At 37.0% G+C, this 26919-nt stretch overlaps 1 pseudogene; it reads right to left on the bottom strand.

Annotated features, from left to right (window-relative positions):
* Nucleotides 1-9525: 9525 nt before the first annotated feature.
* Nucleotides 9526-26658, bottom strand: LOC127628632 (E3 ubiquitin-protein ligase TRIM39-like; annotated as a pseudogene).
* Nucleotides 26659-26919: the final 261 nt, after the last annotated feature.

Here is a 26919-nt window from a genome sequence, read left to right as displayed (position 1 = left end):
TCTTGTGCTTTCCATCTCCTGATTGTGACGCTGCCACGAAGAAGAAAAAGCACAAGTACAGAGAGAGAATGTCTTTGCAGATCAAATCACAGCCACCGTGTTAAATTAAAAAGAAATGAACAGAAACTTCACAGGTAAACACACCAGCAGAAGTAAAGAACGGTTGCTGAGCCATTCTTAAAGACCCCAGAGAAATGAGCATGAAGAGTGAAGGACAACATTAAAAGACAGGTGATTTAAAGACATTTCTCCTATTGGATTACACCTGAATTTAAAGGGATTAAATCTATCATGACATTCTGAACCCTAAACTACTGCACATGGATATATGCATGACCATATACATATCTGCCACTATGGTCATTTTTTATTAGCAGTATTTTTCCTAATTAGTCAAATATTACAAGCAGAAACATCGAGGCTTATTTAGTTCCAGTTTAAAACAGAAACATTCTTCTATGCAAAGTTTCAGAACATAAACAGATCGTCTTTACTGCTACATTTCCATGTTTCAATGCTTCAGATCACTTTATGTAACATTGTAATTGTTGCTTTTATATTTGGTGGAAAAAAGCAAACAAATGTGCATTAGATCAGCCATTATATTGTTATTATTTTACATCAAAATAATTAAATAAAATGTATTAATCATTTTCATTTCATATAGTTTAAAATGTCTATATTGCTGCATCTTTACCAACAACATGCCATATTAAAATCTCTATAAAACTGCTGCATTTAAATAAATATTCAGTTCTGTGATTCTCAAATGAAAAACACTAAAAGTTCATGATAATGTTACAATACTGATTGGAAAATTGCAATAAATTAGAAATAAAAAAGTGTGTGAGGCCAGACTATTTTCAGATTTTGGATGTAAACAAACTGTTATTGCTCTGTTATTACAAACAGCAATAAATGTTAATTAACAACCATAAAGACAGACATTAGCCGTAATGTTGCAGATATAAACCACTAGAACGAGCCCGTGCTCTGAGAGACCCTTTCTGTCAGGATGAACAAACCTTCTTCTACACACACAGGTGAGCTGGGGGGAGTGCAGGTGACACTGGGAACTTTGCCCTCTTCAATCTCCTGCGTCTGACCTACAGAGAACAGAACAGAGTTTTTCTGTGAGAAACAGCAGGTCCTCAAAAACAGCTCAAATTCAGAAAGCGACACAGATTTTATAAAGGCACGATACAACTTAAAAGATTCAAACGGATGAGGCAGATTCTCTCTCTCGTGCACAATGATGCATGAGTATTCTGCATTGACCAAACACATCAACTAGTGGCAAAACTGACTAACCGTGAATCTCGACTTTGTTGTTCTTAAGCCATTTTGCCACAATTTTGGAGGTATGCTTGAGGTCTTTGTCTATTTGAAAAACCCATTTGTGACCGAGCTTTAAGTTCCTGCCTGATGTCTTGAGATGTTGCTTCAATATATACACATAATGTTCCTTCCTCATGATGTCATCTATTTTGTGAAGTGCACCAGTCCCTCCAGCAGAAAAGCACCCCCACAACATGATGCTGCACCCCCATACTTCACGGTTGGGATGCTGTTCTTCGGCTTGCGAGCCTCACCTTTTTTCCTCCAAGCATAAGGATGGTCATTATGGCCAAACAGGTCAATATATGTTTCATCAGACCAGAGGACATTTCTCCAAAAGTCAGATCTTTGTCCCCTTGTGCACTTGCAAACTGAAGTCTCTTTTTTATGGTGGTTTTGGAGCAGCGGCTTCATCATTGCTGAACAGCCTTTCAGGTTATGTCGACATAGGACTCGTTTTGCTGTGGATCTAGATACTCGTCCACCTGTTTCCTCCAGCATCTTCACAAGGTCCTTTGCTGTTGTTCTGGGATTGATTTGTACTTTTCGCACCAAACTCACCAAACGTTTTAATTAGACCCCGAAGCCGCCGCCAGGCGCCGCCATTTGCGCCATTTAGAATTTCAGCCGCCGTCAGCCAATAATTTCGTAAGCCAAATTGAGCCGCCATCTGATAAAGTTTGGCTGAGCCGGCTAGAATTATTTGCATCAAATAATAATTCTATCACATAGAGACATACACACACCGAAATATATAAACAATACACTAGATCTATTTTCCCACTGGATTCATAACAGCACAGTCTTGTGCTCGTTGCTACGATACACAGACTCATTAGTGAATTGATCTGACCAATTAAAATTGCTCGCTTTTCCGTACAGAAGAAGCTGATGCATGTTTTTCTCAAGACTGAGGTGAAATGACGGAAAGAAGCAAGCAAGGTAATTTTGATCTCACTTCTCACATACTTTCCTAATTCCTACTTACATTTTTTTTTAACTTAGGCCTACCCAGACTTTTTGTTAAATCTTTCAGGGCACGGTTGCACAAACACCTGAATCAAAGATTGATGTTATGAACCAAATATTCTGGAACGGAGAGATTTATAGCACTGAACGTGATATTACTGCAGTAACAAACCACCGTTTCCACATTGCTAATTCACGACGCATGCTTCAGTGTACATTGAAGTGAAATGTGCAAAACTTTGTCCAAAATAATACCGATAACAGTGTGTGTTTATATTAAGGCGAGACACGGCAGGCAAAAACATCGGGTTTTTTTACTGGTCAATTTTGAGATTTTTGGATATTTGTTATGGCGATTAATATTAGACAAAACAGCGCAAGCGCAAAAACACAGCACGCAAGTGAATTTCAACAGTGTGAGCACCATGACACAGCTCGCACGTAAAATTTAAACCTGCAGAACTTGCAAATCACAAACTCGAGCACAAAAAATATGATTGTGCACACAAATTAACAAGTCCCACACACGCGTAGTTATTTTCTGCACGCGCGCCTAACTGTACACACGCGCGAGTTCTTTTCTGCACACGCACGAGTTCTTTTCTGCACACGCGCGCGCAGATCTGTACACACGCGCAAGTTTTTTTTTTTTATTTATTTATTTATTTTTTTTATTAAAGTTCCTTCAGCATATTACAATAAGAAGAAATTATACAAATGGTTGATACAAAAATAATCAGTTGAAGTAATAACATTAAATGGAAAAAATAAATAATAAAAGAACATATCAGAAAGATAAATGTTTTTTTTTTTTTTTTTTTTTAAAACACGCGCGAGTTCTTTTCTGCACACAAGTCGGTTTTGACACTCAGGGGCGGGGCCCAATCCTTTCTGTTAACAAATGCTATTGGCTGCTGACCAAATACTGTATTGATTGGCTGCATCTCTTCGAATCTCTCGTGATTGGCTGTTGTTGGACGAGAACAGACAGAAAGCGGGAACTTTTTATTTTTGACAAGAAAAAACTTACAAAACTCTCTTAGTGGAGAAATAAGAAATATACATCAATTGGAACAATACAATTATTGTCAGTGTAAATGAAAGAAAAGCGTCCCCTACACAATACTGAACAACAAAAAAGCAAACAACAAGGGGGTATTGGTTTAAAAAAAAAAGTCTCGAGATCAAAAGGCTTGAGAAAAAATGTAAACATTAAAGAATTTTTTTTTAATAAAAGCATCCTTTAGACGTAGCATACAAGTGGATATTTATCGAAACAACTTATCTATCACATAGAGGAAGTATGATTTCAACCATTTACATGTAAATGCCCCAAAAATGTATGACTAAGTAAAAAGGTTATGGTTTCTTTCTAAATTCCTCCTTAATTTCTTTTAGCTGTAAGATGTTTTGTGCGTTTATATATATATAATGTGTGTATGTGTGTGTGTTTTCTGTCTTTGATAATAACTGAAAATAGGTGGAAATATAGAACTCAGCAAGGCGTTTAGTGAACCTGTTTAGAGGTACCCTATCTATCCATATCCAATATAGGATCTAACGTTAATGTTGAAGGGAACGTTAGTGTTTCACAAAATGGTAAGTGTAGATAGCTAGATGCCAGATAGTTCCCAGCTTGTTTGTGTGGTACTGCAAGGGCCATCCACTACTCATCAGCCTCTACATTAATTCATTATATAGATGAAATGCAGGCTCAGAGAGGAAGCCAGTCAGGCCCTGGGACCCTTGGGGCTGGGAAAGCAGCAGGAGCAGCAGAATAAGGCCAGGTTAGGAAATCAAGTGTACATCAAATATAATATTATTACAGGAATGTCTCTCTGAAATGTTTGATTCTGATTTGTCAGTTACAACATTATATGACCAATAATGATCGTCGTCAGTAGCAAGGCTTTATAATGACGCGCATCCGGCCCTTCTTTCATGTCTCTTATCACACTTCAGATGGACGCGCTCTTGTTTTATTCAAACGCAGCTAGTGTCATCTTGCCTCTCATATATATATATGTGTGTGTGTATGCACAAAACATCTTACAGCTACAAGAAATTAAGGAGGAATTTAGAAAGAAACCTTAACCTCTTTACTGTCTGCAACATCCTTCCTACTTTCTGTCTGTTCTCGTCCAACAACAGCCAATCACGAGAGATTCGAAGAGATGCATCCAATCAATACAGTATTTGGGCAGCAGCCAATAGCATTTGTTAACAGAAAGGATTGGGCCCCGCCCCTGAGTGTCAAAACCGACTTGTGTGCAGAAAAGAACTCGTGCGCGTGCAGAAAATAACTTGCGCGTGTGTGGGACTTGTTAATTTGTGTGCACAATCATATTTTTTGTGCTCGAGTTTGTGATTTGCAAGTTCTGCAGGTTTAAATTTGACGTGCGAGCTGTGTCATGGTGCTCACACTGTTGAAATTCACTTGCGTGCTGTGTTTTTGCGCTTGCGCGGTTTTGTCCAATATTAAACGCCGTAATTTGTCTTCAATAACATGTCTTCTCTCAGACTTGTGGTAAAAAAAAAGTCCGAAATACACATTTAGGGTCTTTATTTTACTACACTTCGTCTGTTTGCGTCTGTAGATTTCTCATAAATTCAACAAAAGTTTGCGTTCTTAATCAACATACTTCTCATGATCTCTGCCGCCACCCTCTCATCACAGTATTGCATTTTGTAGAAATATAGTGTAAGCCATGCATTGCTTGGATATATTCAGATCTAGTAAATCAGTATAACATAGACATCTGTAGACATGAAGTGGCAGCTTCAGCCATTTGCAGCTATGAAAAGTTTGGCGGCTGCAGCAGCCATTTAGGTTTTGGCTGAGCCGGCTAGCCAGCCAATAACTTCATCAGCCAGCCATTATTCTCAAAACAAATGGCTTCGGGCTCTAGTTTCAATATTCTAGTATGTTTTTATATCAAAGTACTTCTATGAGTTTCCTGGCCTTTGTGTGACCCAGGAGAGAGTATATGAGGTTACTGAAAGTGTTGATGCTGCAGAGGCCACAAAGAGCACCAGCAGTAACAAAATAATGAGGCTAAGGACCTTGAAGATAGACTAAAGCCAAGTTTCTACCAGTAAAAAGATATCAAAAGGCTCTGTGAGATAATGGTGGCAAATAGTATCCATTAATAACGAAGGGGCGCAGAAATGAGGTAATGCCAGATAACAAACTGTATAGAAGAGGAGATTTTGGACTAAGAGAGTCAGAACGGACAGCTGACCGGTCTCATGTTTGTTGGTGTTCAATAAACTACAACTTTGGCATCTGGAACTCAAGACTCCGAGAGTTTTCTTACAACTTAGAGAGATTCATCGCGATTTTCCACGACAATATCAGCATGATAACAAATGTTACTGCTCAATTTTACCAACGAAAATAGTTGAAAACTAAGCCACAGCACCGTAATTGCGTCTCTGAGAAACACACCGAGGTGTTTCATTACTGAATGAATCTCAATGACTCACTCATTAACAGTGACTTACTGCCTCCTACTGGCGGTTTAATTTCACATTTAAAGTATCTTTTCATGTTTTAAATCATTTCAAATATAAATATGCAACATTTTATTTTTAAAACGTCATATTATTTATGACTGTGTAAAAACATCTAAATGCTACTTTAAATGCAGCTTCTGTGTTTCCTCTCCATTGCAAATATTTTGTTGATACTTATTTAATTTGATTGGTAACGCCCTTTTGTGTATTCTTATAATTTCGTTTGATTACATTTATGAAATGTACACAAAAGATCATGCATGCATATAATTATGTTTAAAAATAAATTTATGAAGGTAAAAATGCCCATAAAATAATAATAGTAGTAAGGCTTTCCTCGGTGTACACGTATCCTTGCAAGTACAATTTTGCCTGTATTATTGGTGTCCCCTTCAAAAATTGCTCTTGAGAATTGTTATGTTTATTGTCCCCCCCAACATTTTGATGAGATTTTCGCCCCTGATTATACTATCCGTTTCTATTTGCAATGAAGATACTTTTGCAACATGCAGTGTAACTTTTTACAAGTCTTATAAAATCCCTGTGTTTCAGATAATTATAACTTTTAATATTAATATTTTGACCCAAAATGTAAATTCTGTCATCATATACTCAACCTCATGTCCTTCCAAATCCATGTGACTTTCTTTTGCAGAACCCCCAAAAAGGTCTTTTGTATTCCATATAAGGAAAGTAAATGGTGAGCAAAATAGCTTGTTTTGGTCACCATCGACTTTCATTATATGGACAAAACATTCTTTAAAGTGTCATCTTTTGTGTTTCACAGAAAAAGTCACACAGGTTTGGAAGGACATGAAGTTGAGTAAATAGCTGTGCGTAAGGTCTTACGTAAGATGGGGTATAAAGTTCATACTAAGGGCTTAGTAACTACTAGTTAGTTTGTAACTAAGACAGTGCTTAATTTGGTTGCTCCACCTGTTCTTAATGCAAGTCTTAACTAAGTCGTAAACTCTCCGTAAAGTGATGCGTGGTCGCATAATCTACATAATTTGTTAACAAAAACCCGCCTCTGGTCTTCATTGGCTGCTACACTAAGCGGTAGACCAATCACAACAGACTGGGACATCTGACCAATCAGAGCAGAGTATGCTCTCTGAAGGAGGAGTTTAGAACGGATCATTGAACTAGTCGGTTTTGACACTGGGGGGAAAAAAAGGTTAAATTATGAGCAAATTAAAGTGTTTTTTAATCATGGATGCATGTAAATCTATTGTATGAGACCTTTAAAACAAAATTAGGCACGTTTAAAAACCATATAGGTGCACTAAGTAATTGCAATAGGATGTAATTAAAGGTGTTAATTTGCATCTATATCATGAAATCGGTGCGCTATTGCAGATATTCTAGTTTTTATGGTCTGTTTTTCAGAGTTTGTAGCAAAAAATATTGTTTTTGTTTTTGTGTTTTGTGTGAGTTGAGCTGAACCGTTGAGGACTAAATTTCCCCTGGATGCAAAACTTGTCATAAGTCATTCTACAAACTCACTATTATCTTCCGCCTCCATTTTGACCCCATTCACCACAGAGGCACAACACGAGCAGACCTTCAAAGACGAGAATGACAACGCCACATTCAATAGACCCTCCCCGATCTGACCCCCCATGAGGCCTCTGAAGTCACCACCCTCCCTGCAGAAGAGCCCGCCCCTGTGAGACAGACTCCACCCCTCAGGCAGTGTGGGAGGAGCCTGTTGCTGGTGATGATGCGGTGGTAGGTCACAGCAGTGACGAATCTCCCAACAAATCGCCCTCAAAGAAGAAGAAAAAGTTTCGCATCCCGTCGTTCCTAAAGAAAAACTAAAAGAAGAGTGAAAGCTAGAGAGGAAGAGAGCTCAGGCGTTAGGAAATACCCCACTTTAAAAAGCATTTTAGTTTTTGTATTCAGTTTGTTCACATTTAGTGTGTGGATCTGTTTGTATGAAAGGGTCAGATTGATTTTATTCTTTGAACAGTTATAAACGCTGACAGGTAAAGTGGACTTTGAGGTAAATTGTGGCTTGTTAGTCATGAGCTCACACTCTGATGTCATCATTATCTTCCATGTTTTTATAAAATAATCTTAATATCCACTATTATGTATTGGGAATATCACAAATGTTATTTTTAGGGAAAAGGAAAGAATGGAAGAGTTGAAGTTCCTCCAGGTGTTAATTCAGATTGTAATGCCGCTGCACGCTTTAGATTTATCAAATCATGTCTATAAACATTTCAAAAATGGATGACCCAGAGTTTAACGGTCCATTCATAAAATACAAAGATTCACAACAGATCTCACCTGAACAGGTACATGCTGTGCTAAACTTGTCAAGAACATGTCCGGGGCATTTCACCCCAAAATCAAAAGAACGAAAATTATATGCATTTGTGATATAATCTTCAAAACAATTAAGCACATTTCCCCCAATTTCTCATTATTGTAATGAAAATGAGATTCATTATGTATATTAATATTTGACACACATCAAAAACATAATCATTGTATTTCAATGTATTTATGAGAATCACGAACAAAAAATAAAATATCCTGATGCATTTTGATAATGAGAGTTTGAAGGGAGAATTTGTTAATGGTCATGAAATTAATGTCAAAATGCAAAAAAAAAGTCTTTAATGTCCAAATATAAGTTTCAGTTTCTTTGTGCAAAATAGAATTGCTTATTTTAAGTTTTCTTTTGACTTTGGGGTAAAATGTGACCTGGGCATATTTTTGTAGGATTCTCCATTAAAATATTAATTTCTGTAGATTTATTTGCATATAATTTTGCACTTTGCATATGACATTTGTAATATACTTGTATCACATAACACTTTTTCACTCTTGTTTTAAAATTATCTGTAAATTTAATCCTGTAGTAATAAGAATTACATGTTTGCTTTTATAGATGTATTTTACTTTATTTTTATCTGTTAACTGTTGTTTTGTTTATGTATTTAAAACAAAGTCAGGTGACTTGAAAACACTTTAAATTGTATCTCTGACACTATTGCCCGCTGCCATATCACCCTGCAGCTATTGCTTGGTTGCCCACTAAAGCTAAGCAGGGTTGAGCCTAGCTTATCCAGTAAATGGATGGGAGACCTCCTGGGGAAAAACCATGGCTGCTGCTGGAAGTGGTATTAGGGAGGCCAGCAGGGGTGCTCACCCTACGGTCTCTGTGGGTCCTAATGCCCCAGTATAGTGACGGGGACACTATACTGTAAAAAAGCACCGTCTTTCGGATGGGATGTTAAAACGAGGTCCTGACTCTCTGTGGTCATTAAAAATCCCTAGGGCACTTTTTTTTTTTAAATTGTTTCTCTGACACTATTAATAACAGACAAACAAAACACGGACAACTGTAATCCAGATTTAATTCAGCCACTGATGAACACACACACTCACTCTCACACAAAAATATTGTTTGTTTGTAACACTGAAAATATGAATTGCAGCTGAATGATATTCTCATTTCTTCAACCACAATTATTTATTTATTATTTATTTTTCAACCATGAATAAAAGTGTGATTTCATTATTTGTATTCTAACAGCAGAAAAGACAAGTGAAGGAATTAATAGACAAAACAAACTTATTCTGACTTTGTGCTTTAGAGACTCATTTAAGACTTTCTTTTTCTTTTTAGGAGTTCTCTGGTAAGATCAATAGAGAAGAAATGTCACATAACAACATTGAACAATAGAAATATTCTCTTAATAAACGTGTGTGTGTGTGTGTGTGTGTGTGTGTGTGTGTGTGTTATCTGTCACAGTCCAGCTCAACTGTTCTATCATATAATGATCAATAACAACCCGAGATCACATTATTAAGATGTACAGTAAATCACTGATCTCACATATGAATTCACATCTTAGCCAGCATCATTAAAAAGCATTAAAACATGTCAGAATAAATGAATTAACAGCTGATGCTACAAAGACACTTTTGATTAGTCTGTCTTCTACAGAAACTCAACTTTTGTAGATACAAGTTTAATCTGTAATTTCATTCTTAAGTCTTTTTTTCAGAGGAGTTCACTGTAAGATCATCAGAGGAGAAATGTCACAGTAAACACCGAACCATGGAAATATTCTCTCAGTAAACGTGTGTGTGAAAGTGTGTATGTGTGTGTTAGTGAGAGGATCAGAGAATGACAGTTTTCCTCTGTCACAGTCCAGCTGAACTCTGATTCTCTGGAGTTTCTCTTTCACTGAGACACGACGAGATGTTTGATCAGGTGAAATGAATGCAACATATTTACCATCATAAAACCCCACACACCAGAGTCCACTCCTGGAGAATATTTTCTTCTTCCTCTGAGCAGATTCTGTCATCACACCCAAACACCAGCGTGTACAGTCTCCAACCTGAACATCCCAACAGTGAATCCCTGAATGAAAACCCTCTGAACCCAAAACACATGGAGACATATCAAATCTCTCAGTATTATCAGGAAGCAGCTGTTTCTCTTCACTGAATCTCACACTGATCAGATCATCAGACACGATGAGATTACAGTGAGCAGTGTTGGGGTCCAAAGTCACTGGAGCTGAAGAGAGAGGACAGATACACACTCAAACACACATCAAATAACACAAATGATCATTATGAATTCATTGTTGTATTCTCAACTCACTGTATTGAACCTTTTCCTGCATCTTCTGTATCACAGTGAACTTCAGGTTGCTCAGATGTTTTGGGACATTGATCAGAACTCCTGAAATGTTCTCTGGATCTGCTGGTGTACACTGGGTTCTGAAAAACATTCAGGAGTCAGTCGTGTTGATTTGGGTTCAGAACCGAGAGAGAAACAGGAAACACAATACAAACCTTTCCATTGTGCTCTTCAAGTTCTGTAAAAAGAAAGAAACACAGATTATTCATCCAAACTGAATTTGCTTTTAATGTTTGAAACTGACATTTGTCTCCAGTATAATGAATATTGAAGTTGTATAAATGTTCATTGTTTCCACCTGTAGGAATGAAAGATCTTCAGCTGTCATCTGCTCCTCTATGACTCTGATTGTGTGTGAAAGAGATGAAATCTGTCTGCTCATCTTCTCAATCTTCTCCTTCATCATCTGACTCTTCTGCTCCTCTTCCTCTCTCAGTGCTGTTATTCTGGCAGCCTCTTCATCATGTAGAAACTGGTGAAGTTTCTCAAACTCCTCATTAATCTTCCTCTCTGTGTGTCGAGCCTGAAACTGAAACAAAAGACATTTCAGAGAAAGATCTGATGGTCAAACTGTATATCAATATACACTTCCAAAAATGGGATGTTTCACACTCTTTAATTACACAGTTTAATTCAAACCTTAATATGTTCTGCAGTTTGATCCAAATTCTGTTTAAACTCCTCAAATATTCTCAGTTTCTCCTGTAAGGGTTTTAGTGCAGTTTTGAGTTTCTCCTGAAAGAAATGGACATGTTAATATAAAGAGTTCTTACTTTCCAGCCCTGTTCTGCTTTTAGATCATTATGAGTTTGACCAGAATAATCTTCATTTACTGTCTGTAATTATTTGTTCATATATGCAATCATAAAGTATGCTGCAAGTTGTGCTGTTTCAATAAATGTTTTGAATATAATTGATCTGACCTTATTATCGATGACAGCTTCATCTACAGGACAGAAATTGTGTTTTTGTGTGTTCTGGAATCTCGACACACCAAACACACCGGCTGTTGATCATCGAGACAGAAGAGTTTGAGTTTCTCTTCATGAAGACTGCAGACTGCTTCACATCCTGATGAAGATCTTTGACTTCTCTCCTGTAAGAAAGTCTCACACAGATTCTTCAAAGACAGATTTAATGGAGGATGATTCTAATGTTGATCTTCTTCTGCAAACTGGACATTCTTTCAATCCTTTACTTTCCCAAAACTTCTGAATACACTCTTCACACACACTGTGACTACAGGACAGGACAACAGGATTTTTAAAAACATCACAGCACACAGGACAAGAGAAATCCTCCTCAGAAAAAGATGTAGACGCCATTTTCTGAGTCACTTGTCAAAATCCTTCTTCAAAGTTTCACTTTCAGTTTACTAATCACGTTTTAACACTCAGTATTCTGTTTTTAAATCAAAGAGTTTCACATTCACAGCAGAGCATTTCAATAATGTGCATCCAAAATATTACTGTCCTAATCCTGATCAAATTATTCCGTGTTCTTCAGTCGAATGAGCTTCAGGTCAGACGTGATCTAAAACTGTAGATCAACATGTGTGTCAGTCTCAGATTTCTTCCTGTTTAACTATGAAAGTGGGAGGGGTTTCCTTATTCACAACAACACCTGATGATTCTACACAAGTAGAAAGAGGCTTTACTTCACAGATTCATTTATGGGACAGAATTTGTGGTTTGGTGTAAATAATATAGAATAGATTAGAATAGAGTACTTTTACATTTTGAAGAGAGTTGCTTAATGAGTGTTACTATGTTTATTATTATGGGGTTTATTATTATATTGGTAACACTTTAAAATACAGTTTCATTTGTTAACATTACTTAACATGAACTAACAGTCAACAATATGTTTAAAGCATTTATTAATCTTTAAAATACTTTAATATCTTTCTTGACTTGTCTGTTGCTTTCAACACAGTGAATCACCAGATTCTCCTGTCCACACTTTCTGACCTGGGCATCACAGGAATTGCACTTGGATGGTTTGACTCATACATCACAGGCAGATCCTTTAAGGTAACCTGGAGAGGAGAGGTGTCCAAGTCACACCAGTGGTAATTTACTACTCCTATTTTCGATCTACACTACATCACATGGACCTATCGTTAAGGGGCATGGCTTCTCCCACCATTGCTACACAAATGATAAACAGCTCTACCTGTCGTTCCAGCGTGATGACACCACCGTCTAACCTCGTAGCTCTGCCTGCCTCTTGTAGATCTCAGCCTGGATGAAGCAAACATGCCCATTTGGGGCTTGTGTGGGGCCACTGCAGGCAGAAAATGTGGGCCCGAAGTGGGCAGCCCATTGTGGGCACCGGTACTGGCATGAAATGTGTGGACCTCACACTATGAGCCCAAAAGTGTGGGATGAGTGTGGGCTGCCAACACTAAGAAGAGTGGGGCCCATTGTGGGCCCACGGTATGCCCACATTTTGGGCTGGGTCTGGGCTCTCCCACTGCGGGTTCAAAGTGTGGGCATGTTGCGAGCTCACAATGGGCCCCACTGGGGGCCTAATCTGCTTAACCCTGCGCAGCCGGGTGTGCCCACAGGTTGTGTGGGCAAACTGTGGATATGGTATCTGGGCCACAGTATGCCCTGTGGGTGTGCTCAGTGGGTTCTTAACAAATAATAAAATTAATTTGGTTTTACTTTGTACCTGCAGAGTACCACAGCATATGCAGAATAATTGCACTTGTTGAAAGTAGCATTTATATACTAAGAGTCATATGTTTAGTAAAAATATAGTACAAAATTGATCATGGATTAAATAAGTAAAATACATTTTATAAAACAGAAAAATAACCACATAGAACCACATTAGAAAACATTAAGTATAAATCAATCCTCTCAGGGGCACCAGTGGATCTCTGCCATTTATCTTCTGCTCCTTCTGCTCCTTCCCCATCCCTGTCTCTAGCATTGCCGAGACACATTTTAACCGCAGCTTCTTTTTTCTTCTAGTTACTTTTTGTCACAGCATCTGTGAGTAAGAAAACAATAATTGAAAAGTAAATGTAAAGAACATTTTTAGGGCATTTCCACCTCAGGAAGTTCCCCACGTCACCAAGAATCTTTTGAGGAAATCAAACTAGTCGACTAGTGCTGCAAGTCGGCATTTTAAATGAGAGTCAACTAGTCCGTTAATATTGATTCCCATGAAACTTCTCAACATTTTATTTACGTTTTGCGTAAACAAAATTCTACAAAGGATATGCCTAAATTTCTGTGATGTTAACGTTACTTAAAAAATTATTATTAACAGAATTTTTTAAAAAGCGTTTATCTGAAGCAGATGATTTCATTTCATATCAGGTCTCACATGCGTCTCCCTTTCACTCGCGGTTTGCGCAGAACAATGTACTGACAAGCATAATATGGTATGTTATTCATGCTTCGTTCTTCATTATTATTAGGCCATAATTTAGATATTACTTTCCAGTTGTATATTTTGTTTTGCACATAAAGTGCAGGTTAACAAAGATTTCAAAACTGAAATCAGATTTTATTTTCTGTCAAAATGACGGAAAGCATTTTTAATTATCTGTCAGTGTTTTTAAAATTCATTAAATGACAGACACTTTTCCGTTAATGCAACCTCTGGTTATAAAATGTCGGCTAACTATTAGTTTGCAGTAGTACCGTAGTAGTTTTGGTCAAATCTAAACAAATATCAGCTGTAAAAAAGGTCTAGCCTGGTTGAGCCAAAGCCAAAAATATTCTGTAATTTAGCCTTTACAATTCAATTCTAACTTTTGATTTTGTTCCCCTTCTATGGTCTTATCACACATGTACATTACATAATGTACCTATGACTGCTCTGCAGACCAGCATATCCCCAAAGGCCAACTTCTGGCCAGAGCCACGCCAGCACAATTGTTGAGCAAGTGGGGTAGTTAGCATGCGCACAAGGATGCGTCTTGTGTTCGCAGATGGGTTGGGACCCCCAACTGTTAACAGATACTTTGTCTAAATAGAGGTAATAATGTATTAGTGTACTCATAAGACAGAAACAAACTGTAATGGAAAATGTAATAAACTTGTGATTATAGAATATGGTATTTGAAGAAATGAAATTTACACTTTCACTGTAGCAGGCCTCCTCCTTAAGCCTATTTTCGACTCTTCCGAGGTCCTTCATGTTGCTCAGTGGCAAACGGATGCCCTCTAGTAGGACTGCAGCTGGAGAGCTGCGATTTGTCAAAGACAATAAAAGCTGTTTAAGCACAGCCACCTCTTCTTTTAAATGTTCGAGCTGACTTATTATGTGCTGTTCTGTTGCTGTTGACACAGTAAGTTATAATATGTTATATATAAAAGCCCAAAAGTCGTAAACAGCAAGCATAGCATATACTAATGTCATTTGAGAAGTTGTTTGTAGGCTCTATAGACTGTCCCTATGTCCATGTATCAAAACTACTATTGGGAGTAATTTATGTATGTAAACAATCAATCCAGTAAGAGAACACACACCTGTTAATGTTTCCTTCCTGTCTGTCTCTCTCCTCCTCAGCTCTGTCTCTCAGAAGCTGTCTGTCTGTCTCTCTGTCTGTCTGTCTCTCTCCTCCTCTCCCCCTCAGGGGCTCTCTTGCCCTTAGAAAGACTCCTCTCTCCCTCCAAAAGGTGCAATAGTTTAGCGATCCCACTGACAGATGAGCGCCGAAGCAATGCTAACCTGGAATTACTGTGCTCTGTGCTTTTCTCATGCTCACGCACATGTTTGGGGTGTTTCCTGTCAGAAATAAACACTAACAAATTGATTTTTCTTTGTAGAAAAAAGCATACAGGCAAAGCAAAAAATATTACATGTGGAAGGTGAATATGTGATCCAGTCTCAGGAAACATTTTCCCCATTTGGGAGTTGTCAACACAGCAGATCATTAGTGAGGGAGCGCACCTTACCACCCAAATCCCCATCATGGGTTGAGGCTGGATATTTGCTCCTTCTGTTATGAAAGGCAGCAGGTCCACGATCGATAAGGACAGCGCGAGCATATTCATTGATTGCCCCCCACAACGCCGGGTCAAACACCTGATTAATCAACTGTGTGCTGCTGCTGCTGCTGCTGCTACAGCTATCCTCGGCCTCAGGTTGTGCTGCGCTGCTAACACAAGCCTCAGCCTCCTCTGGTCCCTGGTTAGCTTGCTCGTCTTCCACAAATTCTTCACCCTGATTCTCCTCCTGGCTCCATTTGAAGAACATGTGGATAGATGGCACATGTCTGAATAAAGACCCCTCCCTCTCATCTTTTTCGTTTGCGTTTACTACAACCACTCTCGCTAATTTTAAACTCTCTACGACGACTACTCGAGCAGTCCACTCGATTCAGTGCTGGGTTATTTGAAGATAGCGCGGGCTTTCCACACTTGCGCAATAAATGCAGTATATGCAATAATAACATAGTGTAAATAACTATATTTATTCAAATTATTAAATGGACAATAGAGCCCTCCCTATACCTACCCCTAACCGATAAAACATTTTATTATTAAACAGTCGTTAGGCACTTTATTTCCACAAATATTGTATTAATTTTTATTGAAAATAAATGCCTTTCCGAGATGATATGTGATGGAAAAGAGCGAGTTCGGCAAAAGGCGTATACGAACTCAAGAGCCACAAACCCTATTGCCTACTTTCAAGAGCCACAAACCCTATTGCCTGCGCCAACTCACTGGGTCTTCACCTTGACGCAGTACAGCTCTCCTTGCAGAATCCATTACCTTTTCTGGAGACAGAGCCCGAGATCAAGGTCTCTTTTTGTTCTCCTCCTTCACCTTTAGGGCCATAGAAGAGTCACACATATTCAGACTCCCCTCAGCTCTCCTCTTAAAATGAGGATCCATTTCTATAAAAAAAAAAAAAAAAAAGTATTAATATATACTGTGGTATTGTGGTAATGTATATTAGGTCCTGTGTATTAATTAAGCAGTATGGCATGATACATTTTGAAATATACTGCATATTGTTAGGGATGACATGAAGTGTGACTTCAGCCGTGACTATATTCACAATATGGCACAGCCTCGTACTGCCAACTTTAACACTTTTAAGTTGTTTTTTTTTACACTTTAAGCAAATAGTTCAAACAAATGTTACATATTACTATATCTTTCAGTCATCTGAGTGCTACTGTTCTTAGTCTTCTTGATAAATGGATCAGTTTATACATGTGAAGAATACTGAATGATGCATTTGAGATAGTTCCCCAAGAAATGAAAATAATCTTATCATTTATTCACCCTTATGCCATCCCAGATGTGTATGACCATGTGATCTTTGTGTTCAGCAGAATAAAGAAAGTAATGAGGCATGAGGGTAAATAAATGATGATAATTTTCATTTAGCCTTTTTTTTTTTTATGTACAATCCCTTTAATGTGATGAAAATCATCAATATACGACAAACATAATTCTAAGTATTATGAAATTTGTTTGTTTTAATACATTTGCAGTCTTGTCAAATAAACGATTTTGTCTTTAGAAAACGTCATTAACACTTTCTCAACATATAGCAGAGATACAGTACAGTGCCACAATATACAATATAACAATATACATATACGCTTGAATATTTATTAGATTCAAGGTTTATACAAGGCCCCCTTAATAGAACCTGATATATAATATGTATTTTCTGACTATTATTTCATACTTTAGGCTTTATAGTGTTACTCTTTATGCTTTGTATAAAAGGGTTGTCGAACTAAAACATTTATTATACTATTCATTGAAATAAGCATTTCTCCCCAATATTACAAAAATAACCAGGCTTAGGTGGTTGGGCAAAGAAGATATTTATATTTTATTTTGTGTATTACCCGTTCTGAAAGTACTTTTAAATGCTTAAAGTTGGATATGTGTTGGATATGTGTACAGGTCTTACAGTAAAGTACAATACACATATACGTGCATTTATATACTGTCTAAATATATATATATAGAGAGAGAGAGAAACTTAACTTCGTTTCAACGGAGTCCAAAACAAAGGATTTGTAGTAATAATATCGAATCAGAAGAAATACTTCTTCGCGCCGAACGAAATGTTTATTATAACACCCGCTGCAGCATCGCTCCTGCTGATTGGTCAATTCCTCTTGGCAACCAGGTAGAGACGTGCGCCTCATTGGCCAATTTCTCGAAGAATCCAAGTAACGGTATGGGCCGTGATTGGTCAATTCCTGGTAGCAACCAGGTAGTGACGTGCACTTGATTGGTTAAATCTTCGAATATTCTTGGTAGTGAAGCGGGCCGTGATTGGGCCATTTCTGGATATCGCTACCAGAAACGAGCTCTACTGACGGGTTGCTTTAGTGCAGTCATAAGGTTGTGCTCATCCTTTTTTATATTGTTTACGTGTTGACTGACAGGCAGAGGTTAAATTGGGCCGGAGCGCACCGGAGCGCAGCTCCGCCTCCTCAGGTCCACAACACACCCTGACGGAGCTCAGCTCCGTCTCCTTCAGAGGCGGCGGCAGCCGATTTTGAATGTTTTGAGTGTAGCCCCGAATGAATTTTGAAAAGTTGACTGACAAATATGAAACCGGACAAAAGCCTATGTAAACCCCCGAAATCATAAGTTGCCTTATTTCATTGTGTTTTGGCTTTGCACATACTGCATACAGCCTGTAAAAATAGACATAGGCATAATCTAGCCTATAGAATAAGTTCCTTTGCTGTCGGTAGCCTATGGGCGACTCCGTTTCTTCCTCTCTGTTGAATATGCAGCAGGTAGGGGAGGAGCTGACATCAACTAACGTTACTTAGTGGCGAGTTAACAGCAGTTAGCAGGAAAGACAGCAAAAATGAAGCAAATGAGGCTTCTAAAATTTCCGAAAGAAGTCAGTGGGTAAGAATTCTCATTTGTTTTTGTCCTTAAAGTCTAAAAATCATCATCTAGCTGGCTTTCACCCACAGTAGGCTAAACCTCAAGACGTCCACTACCGCCTACTATATATGTTATAGCCTCTGGCCTCGTGGTTAGTTCAATCTCCTCTCACGCCGGAGACCGCGATTCGAGTCCCATTCGTAGCATAATTTTTCTTGTTTATCAGGTGTTGTTTTCGCTAAGGATAACCAATAAGCATTAACATAAAATGTATGTGTGACTTGTTTTGTGATATTAGTTTGTAGTAAATATACACTTTGAGGGTAGCAAAGATGTGCCAGAATCAGGCATGGAAACTGGCAATTAATCAGTCACTTTACTTTAGAGAAAGTTAAAAGTGAAACATTGTTTATCTCAATGATCCTAATGAAAGGATTTTGACAGATGAACATGGAGAATTATATACAGTTCGATGCCATGGTGTGTCAATGAACTTAGACTAAAGTCATTCATGTATTGCTTTAACTTAGGATCTTATACATCATTTTGACTATTTATGTCAAAAAATATAAATTATTTATATAAAAAAATTTTTTTGCTTCACTTTACTCACTATAATATAACTCTTTTGTGATGACTTTATGTTAATGTACATGAAAATTCAAGAATCATGATAGATCTTAGGGCAATCCCACTGATCTGCTCTTCCCAATACATTTTCTTTAATGGTATTGGTCTACAATTTGACATATGTAGCACTTGATGAATTAGTTGTTTGAAGCTGATTTGCAATAAGTTATGTGCTGTATCTGTTCTTTTGCATCACAGATGATTCAGGGAGGAGAGAGGATGAGTTAGTCGAGGATAGTACTAGAGTGGAAGATTTAGGAACTGTAGAAACAGGCCCAGCCAGAGCAAAACTCAAAGAATACCCTCTCACCAGCTTTGGACTACAGGGAAGTGGTTGCTAGTGTGAAAATAAAATGGTCTGGGCTAAGCCCGGATGTCCTTCAATGCTGGAAACGCCTCTGTGTCGTCCTGCCATAGATTAAACATAACCTGTATTTAATGTATCCTGGGTTGCATTTCCTTTTATGTTGCATAGATTTGTTCATGGTTTTCCGGTACAAGGACATGCATCATGTGACATTATTTTTGTTGTTGATGTCAAAATCTACAGAAACTGTACTTAATATGGGCCCATTATTATCTCATTTATTACATAATATTACATATTTATACACATATTACACAGAAGGAAAGGCTCCTCATTACCATGGTTAGGTCAGTGTGCTATAGTCTTAAATAATAATAATAAATTAATGTATTTATGAAAAATAAATACTAGCTGAAACACATCTTGAAACTTTAAACGGCCACTGTTGATGTCTAATAATAATTCTAATAATTCTACCTTTAGATTATTTCATATGAAACTGAAACATTTTACTTTTACTCGTGTAAAATCCTGAAACAAATTTGTAAAGGTGATGTGTGTAATTATTAATATTTGTAACTATTTTGGTAAAGGGGCCACATCGGGCTTTAAGTAGTGCATAGGGGGCCACATTGTAATGCTTTTGAGATACAATGTTCTGCATTGATTTGGTTTGTTGTAACTTTTAAGCCCAGAAATAGTTGTGTACTCAATTTTCTGAAGTGTATCTGTGACTAATGGGACTATTCTGCAATTGCCTAAAGTATTATATTGCTCTCAAAGATAGATACTTTTCTATCAGGCATTACAAAACTCAATAAAGGCGGAGATTATACATTTATTTTGCCATCTCTACTTCCCTGTTAATTTATTATTCAGTTTTAATAATAATAAAAAAAAATAATGTATAGAACGACTAATGTTTGTCGCAAAGCAGACGAGTTTACTCTTTTTTTTTTTCTTTCTAAAACTTGTCATGATGCGTTTCTCCTCGATGGTTTTTCAACACTCAACAGAATAACACAGGCAGCATGAATATGATAAATAATTACTGCAAGAGTTACATTAACATACAGGTGCGAAGGGACTTCAACGTTTCTAAATTGCACAAATAAAAAATAATAATAAAATAAGTGAATTGTAAAGTATTTGTCTTTGTTTGAATAACTACTCAACCCTAACTTACACATTAATACTGGAAAAAGAGCCCCTTTGGTGTAAAAACACATTAAGTCATTTTACGGCGGGATTTTAAATGATGACCATTCACCGTAAATAAGGGCTCCCCCTCCCTACAAAAGCCAATTTAACCACTGCTGACGGGCGATGTCTGAATGTAAAATGTGATTGGATCTCTTACCTTTAAGGCGGGACTTTCTTTTCTACATCGAGACCGTTGGTTGTTTAAATTTAAACTGCTGTTCCCGCCGAATGTGGATCGAAACTACACAGGCTTGCGCGTCGGAGTGCCTCTTTTTCTTCCATGAGTGCTGCGAGATGAGCGATGTTTCTATGACGACACTGCACTGCGACATTATCCTGGTGTCTTCTTGTAAGTTGATATTTCTGTTGTCACGAAATCACACAAGGCCAACCAAACAAATTAATTAAAAAGCTACTAATTTATTGCGGTGCCTAATGTAATCATAATGAAACAGTAATCGATTTTATTATTCATAAATCTGTTGCACCCAACACTGACCACAAGTAACTTTATCTCACATCTCCAGTGATGTAATTGTTATAATTTACAGTGTTTTATTGTGTATCTTATTTTTAGCAGGTTCTGATAATGCAGAATGATTTCAAAATAACAAGTGCAAAAATGTATTTATGTTTTAGTACTGCATCTATATAGTACTCCGGACATTATTGTGATTATAATTATGATTCATAAGGATCAGTGTCTTAAAACAAAACAATTTAGTGATTTTTTTTTAATGTATATCTTTCAGTTTTGGGCTCAATGAAAATTGACTTTGGTATGGAGAGTAATTGGACTTCTAATAACAGGACCAACATGAGAAGACAATCATTAAACAAAGTTTAATATAATGTACATATGAATGTACTGTATGTGTCCACCTAACAAAATAGAAGTCAGTCAAGGCAATAAAAAATGAGGAAGAATCTGGAGAAGGATGCACACCGTGCTAGAATATTCACAATGCAATCTTATCTGTTTATGTTGAGCTAATCAAGTGATATATCTGTGTATTCATCCAGTAAACATGTCATGTCCCACACATGTAGAATAATATCTTACCTTGATATATCACAGGTAAGAAATATACTGAATAATTTCACATTTTGTCAGAGTTCTGTCAAATTGATTAATCTGAAATGTTGCCTGTGCAAATCAATTGACTGTACGGGGACGGTCTTTTTTTTCGTAGATAATTACAATGAAGCACGGTTGAAGTGACCAGATGATGTTGAACACACAGACCTCTGGGACAGAGGATTCTCCAATAGAAGTCAAACAAAGAAGAATGTAAGTTATCTTTATTTAATTTTTTGTATGAGAAAATGTGCGATATCCAACCAAAATGTAATAAAGTGCTTCATTAGACCGAAGAACATCCTTTTTCCTGGTGAAGATGAAGTCGAAAATGAATTCTCTAAAGGTAATCAAAGTAAAATGTAGGTTTCTGTAAACAATATTAAAACATCAATATTATATTTGCGTCTCTCTCTCATTATACAGATCACAAGAACTGCCTAGTGCACCAAACATCTTTTGGTCATTTATTCCTCACTCCCAAGAGTATTTGTTCACCCTTGAAGTCTGTCTTGGCAAAAATGAAGCCAAAAATGTAAGTTTTGTCTAAGTTGTATGTAAACTTCTGACTTCAACTGTAATTTCCAGCATTAGCTTGGAGAGAATATATTTTATATGGAAGAGAAATGGACATTATAACTGAAATATGTTCATATGAATCGAAATCTGATTGCAGTCGAATCGAGAGCTTGTGAATCGATGATATCTGAATCAATACTCAGCCCTAATCATTCATAAACTTACACGCATTCCTCCCTTTGTGTGTTTATGAAAAGTTTTTGCTAATTTGATAATGCTTTCATCGCCAATAGAGTGTTATACTTGGGTTTCACAAACGACCTAACAATGCAACATGTCATGATTCAATACATCACAATGAATCTAGAGGTTGCACCGAACAGCTGACATCACGGTTAGTTAGTTTTGACAGTAGTTGATGTGTTTGGTTCATGCAGAATACTCATGCATCACTGGATTTAAAATTTGATGTAACGAAAATGGTAGAAAATTATGATGTTTTTTCATTGTGATATAATCTTCAAAGAAGTTAAAGGGTAACTAAACCCTAAACCAACTTTTTTAGTTAATGATCTGTAAGCATGGGGCTTTATTAGTACTGGTCATTGATTCAAGTAATTTTTTTGACATTTGTGTATAAAGTGTTTTAATTCTACAATATATGGTGTAAAAACGTCTGAGTGCTGCCCTCTTCAGGTTGAACGGTGGCTACTGCAGTTGAATTTTCCTATTGGCTGTTGCGGTACTTCGTGATGTAAGCGGTGACAGCTGACGTAAGCAGGTTCCAGCTCACCACGCCAGAATCATGTACATGTCGTCTTGCGACCGTGTGAGGAATAATAATAACATAGAGTCTGACAGCAGCTGTCAATTAATGACAGCTCCCCCCCAAGCCCCGCACTCGGTTCGTTCCCTCTATCCCCGCCGGGGTCTGCCCACTTTTCCAGCATTTTCAAATATTTCTAGTGGGTGGAGTCAGACTCTGAGCAGGTGTTTAGTTACCCTTTAAGCACATTTCCCCCCAATTTCTCATTATTGTAATAAAAAGACCATTAATTAAAAAAAAAAAATAATGGTATTTTGGTAATGCGAATCACTATTGAAAATAATGGGACGTACAGAACAAAAAATAAAATAAATATCCTGATGCATTTTGATAATGAGAGTTTGAAGGGAGAATTTGCTTAATGGTCATGAAATTAATGTCAAAATGCAAAAAATATATAAATAAAAAAAGTTCTTAATGTCCAAATAAGTTTCAGTTTCTTTGTGCAAAATAGAATTGCTTATTTTAAGTTTTCTTTTGACTTTGGGGTAAAATGTGACCTGGGCATATTTTTGTAGTATTCTCCCTAAAAAGATTAATTTCTGCAGATTTATTTGCATATGGAATTTGCTATTTACTTATCACATAACACTTTTTCACTCTTGTTTTAAAATGATCTGTAAATTTAATCCTGTAGTAATAAGAATTATATGTTTGCTTTTATAGATGTATTTTAGTTTATTTTTAGCTGTAAACTGTTGTTTTGTTTATTCATTTAAAACAATGTCAGGTGACTTGAAAACACTTTAAATTGTATCTCTGACACTATTAATAACAGACAAACAAAACACCGACAACTGTAATGCAGATTTCATTCAGCCACTGATGAACACACACTCACTCACACACACACACACAGACACACACACACAGATATTGTTTGTTCATAACACTGAAAATATTAATTGAACCAATTTGAATGACTGCACGTAAATAAACGTAAATTACGCACGTAAATAAACACATTCTGATTGAGGTTTGTTGAGTTGAAAAGACTTAAAAAGGCAGAAAATAGTGAAATACTAACAATAATTAATATTGATGATAATATCTTTGTCTTCAAGGTTGTTCAGACGTCAGTTCTGAATGTGGACTAATGTGAAGTCCACAGAACCGCTCGCTTTAGATCACTATAAAGTCTGAAATATGTTCTGATGTTGTGGCTTCTGCTTGTGTTTCTCTGTTCATGTTCTCCTGAAGTTACATTGATGACATTACTCACATGAGATATTCTCATTTCTTCAACCACAATTATTTATTTTTCAACCATGAATAAAAGTGTGATTTCATTATTTGTATTCTAACAGCAGAAAAGACAAGTGAAGGAATTAATAGACAAAACAAACTTATTCTGACTTTGTGCTTCAGAGACTCATTTAAGACTTTTTTTTTTTTTTAGGACTTCTCTGGTAAGATCAATAGAGAAGAAATGTTACATTTAACATCGAACAATAGAAGTTTTCTCTTAATAAACGTGCGTGTGTGTGTGTGTGTGTGTGTGTGTGTGTGTGTGTGTGTTATCTGTCACAGTCCAGCTCAACTGTTCTATCATATAATGATCAATAACAACCCGAGATCACATTATTAAGATGTACAGTAAATCACTGATCTCACATATGAATTCACATCTTAGCCAGCATCATTAAAAAGCATTAAAACATGTCAGAATAAATGAATTAACAGCTGATGCTACAAAGACACATTTGATTAGTCTGTCTTCTACAGAAACTCAACTTTTGTAGATACAAGTTTAATCTGTAATTTCATTCTTAAGTCTTTTTTTCAGAGGAGTTCACTGGTAAGATCAACAGAGGAGAAATTTTACATTTAACACCGAACAATGGAAATATTCTCTCAGTAAACGTGTGTGTGAAAGTGTGTATGTGTGTGTTAGTGAGAGGATCAGAGAATGACAGTTTTCCTCTGTCACAGTCCAGCTGAACTCTGATTCTCTGGAGTTTCTCTTTCACTGAGACACGAGATGTTTGATCAGGTGAAATGAATGCATCATATTTACCATCATTAAACCACACACACCAGAGTCCACTCCTGGAGAATATGTTCATTCTTCCTCTGAGCAGATTCTGTCATCACACCCAAATACCAGCGTGTACAGTCTCCAACCTGAACATCCCAACAGTGAATCCCTGAATTAAAACCCTCTGAACCCAAAACACACTTATACACATCAAATCTCTCAGTATTATCAGGAAGCAGCTGTTCCTCTTCACTGAATCTCACACTGATCAGATCATCAGACACGATGAGATTACAGTCAGCAGTGTTTGGGTCCAAAGTCACTGGAGCTGAAGAGAGAGGACAGATACACACTCAAACACACATCAAATAACACAAATGATCATTATGAATTCATTGTTGTATTCTCAACTCACTGTATTGAACATTTTCCTGCATCTTCTGTATCACAGTGAACTTCAGGTTGCTCAGATGTTTTGGGACATTGATCAGAACTCCTGAAATGTTCTCTGGATCTGCTGGTGTACACTGGGTTCTGAAAAACATTCAGGAGTCAGTCGTGTTGATTTGGGTTCAGAACCGAGAGAGAAACAGGAAACACAATACAAACCTTTCCATTGTGCTCTTCAAGTTCTGTAAAAAGAAAGAAACACAGATTATTCATCCAAACTGAATTTGCTTTTAATGTTTGAAACTGACATTTGTCTCCAGTATAATGAATATTGAAGTTGTATAAATGTTCATTGTTTCCACCTGTAGGAATGAAAGATCTTCAGCTGTCATCTGCTCCTCTATGACTCTGATTGTGTGTGAAAGAGATGAAATCTGTCTGCTCATCTTCTCAATCTTCTCCTTCATCATCTGACTCTTCTGCTCCTCTTCCTCTCTCAGTGCTGTTATTCTGGCGGCCTCTTCATCATGTAGAAACTGGTGAAGTTTCTCAAACTCCTCATTAATCTTCCTCTCTGTGTGTCGAGCCTGAAACTGAAACAAAAGACATTTCAGAGAAAGATCTGATGGTCAAACTGTATATCAATATACACTTCCAAAAATGGGATGTTTCACACTCTTTAATTACACAGTTTAATTCAAACCTTAATATGTTCTGCAGTTTGACCCAAATTCTGTTTAAACTCCTCAAATATTCTCAGTTTCTCCTGTAAGGGTTTTAGTGCAGTTTTGAGTTTCTCCTGAAAGAAATGGACATGTTAATATAAAGAGTTCTTACTTTCCAGCCCTGTTCTGCTTTTAGATCATTATGAGTTTGACCAGAATAATCTTCATTTACTGTCTGTAATTATTTGTTCATATATGTAATTATAAAGTATGCTGCAAGTTGTGCTGTTTCAATAAATGTTTTGAATATAATTGATCTGACCTTATTATTGATGACAGCTTCATCTACAGGACAGAAATTGTGATTTGTGTGTGTTCTGGAATCTCAACACACCAAACACACCGGCTGTTGATCATCGAGACAGAAGAGTTTGAGTTTCTCTTCATGAAGACTGCAGACTGCTTCACATCCTGATGAAGATCTTTGACTTCTCTCCTGTAAGAAAGTCTCACACAGGTTCTTCAAAGACCAGATTTAATGGAGGATGATCCTAATGTTGATCTTCTTCTGCAAACTGGACATTTAGATCCTTTACTTTCCCAAAACTTCTGAATACACTCTTCACACACACTGTGACTACAGGACAGAAGAACAGGATTTTTAAAAACATCACAGCACACAGGACAAGAGAAATCCTCCTCAGAAAAAGATTTAGACGCCATTTTCGAAATTACAAATAAAAATCTTCAAAGTTTCACTTTCTCCAGTTGTTGGTCTGAACTCTTATTATTCTGATTCAAATCAAAAAGCTTCAAATCCAAAAACATGCATCAGAATGATCAATAATCTCCAGAATATTCTGTGTTTTTCACTCGACTGAGAGACAGGTGAACTAGAAATGCTGATAAACAGGTGTGTCAGTCTCAGTTTTAACCTGTGAAAGTGGGCGGAGTTTGCTTATACACAAGAACACCCAAATACTG

This window comes from Xyrauchen texanus, chromosome 35 (assembly GCF_025860055.1).
Source record: "Xyrauchen texanus isolate HMW12.3.18 chromosome 35, RBS_HiC_50CHRs, whole genome shotgun sequence".
In the NCBI taxonomy this organism is placed as follows: Eukaryota; Metazoa; Chordata; class Actinopteri; order Cypriniformes; family Catostomidae; genus Xyrauchen; species Xyrauchen texanus.
Note: the sequence above shows the minus strand (reverse complement) of the source record. Positions and strands in the feature narration are given on the sequence as shown.